Raw genomic sequence first — 2,020 nt, 5'->3', positions numbered from 1 at the left:
ATTATTAAACAAAAAAGGTGATCGGTCAAACATTGATAATTATAGACACTTGACTTTAATTAACATATGAATAGATTGAATGAAGTATTAGACTTAAACATTGTAAAAGAACAAATTAATCTTTAAATATAAATTGGGGTTTTCACCTAAATGAAACCATTCATAACAAAATTAGAGATAATCTATATGATGAAATAATGAATTATAGAGATATACATGTAAATAATGATCAATTAATAATATTAAATCTAAAATTCTATCTGAGAAATTACGGGACATATCCTGGTTTATCTCAATTAGAAGTCTGACAGTAAGAGCTGTAGTTTAGTGGAGTTTCTTTGTCAAAACATCAAAGAGCCCCATGCCAAATACTGATGAGGAAGAAACGCTGGAACATTTTCTGTTTAAATGTGAAAGATATGAACAAGTTTGGGAGCAATTAAAAACTATAAACCTTATGAGTCAAATTAACCCGAAAACAGTTATATTTGGTATTTTTGAAGATACACTCTCAGAATCAGAAATAGAAATTGGTAGATTTTTTGCATTGTGAAACATAGATTATGGAATTCAAGATGTCGTATGACAATTGATTATCTATATGTATCAATTGAAAGTGTTATTACGGAACTTAGAAGACGAAAGACTTTGGACTCCAAAAATCACAAAGGACTTTCTATCTTTTTAACTATTAATATTTAATTTTGTGAGGTAATGATGTTGATGTATGCATCATTTTGTTGTGTATATTTTATGTAAATTTGGAATTAATCAATTAAGTTTGTTTTAAAAAAAAAGTATAAATATATAGATATAAAACGTATAGATATAAGATTTACTATTTTAGTAGTGCGTGATCACAGTTAAATAGAGTCTTCCTTACAGGCTTCAACTTTCACATTACAACCAGTGTATTAAAGAAACACTCTTTTATAAAGTGTTCTGAACTCACTTTGTGTCCACGTTAATCTGTAGCACCAAATCAGACATAAAATGAATGTTAAAATGTTAAATACAGTCAAATACAGTTCAGCTAAGCATGCAAGTGTACACTCTTATAAGAGCAGGCTCCCCACAGTAGGATATTAACTATGGCTTGACTAACATTACACCCCCCCCCCCCCCCCCCAACTGTTTTGACGTTAAACTGAAAAAATAACCAGTTTGTGGTTAATCAAGTCATACACTGCAAAAAATCCATTGGCAAAAACTAGATAAAATGTATTTAAATTGAGACATAAATGCTTAAATTAAGCAAAAAAAAATCTGGCAATGGTATAAGCAATTTTTTCTTATGGAGTATTCTTAAATTAAGCAATGACAAAGTCTCAAAATGAGTGAAGTAAGACTCAAAACAACCAAAAAATTTATTTTCTAGCTTAAATTTCTACACGAGTATCAAAATAACTTGACTGGTGACTTTTTGTGTTTATTTTGAGTTCAAATTTTTAAAAACTTAAAATAAGGTGAAAATTCTGTCTTATATTTACAATGCTTAGTAAGACTAAAAATTCTTATCAGAGCAAAAAATAAGATGTATTGCTTTGAAATTTGATAATTTTACCTGCTAAAGGTTTTTTTTTTTTTGCAGTGTTTAGCCTGCGGTCTCTCTGCTAATGTTAATATGACTAAATTTACTCGCTGGGTAATATGAATATGGCTAGCCTTAGCATAGCTAGCTAGCACAGTAACATACATCCTAAATTGAAATGGTGATTTCTGCTGATTTTGTGAATCTATTCACGGGGAAATACAGGATCTTTTGGGGAAACTAAGGAAGGTTTGACATCTATAAGATTGTCTAGATTTGCGTGCAAAGACTTTCTCCAATTAGAGTGAATTAATTCCGATTACAGAATCTGAGTATTTGTAGCTACTCCTCTGAGGAAAAGATATATTTATAATATGTAAAAGTAATAGGGCCCAAAATGATACACGTGTAGAGTACTACTGATTTTTCTCTGTACCTGGATATTTTGTGTGAATTCATTATATTATTACATTTATACATTACATATAC

This window comes from Astyanax mexicanus, unplaced genomic scaffold (genome assembly GCF_023375975.1).
Source record: "Astyanax mexicanus isolate ESR-SI-001 unplaced genomic scaffold, AstMex3_surface scaffold_37, whole genome shotgun sequence".
NCBI classification, from domain to species: Eukaryota; Metazoa; Chordata; class Actinopteri; order Characiformes; family Acestrorhamphidae; genus Astyanax; species Astyanax mexicanus.
Note: the sequence above shows the minus strand (reverse complement) of the source record.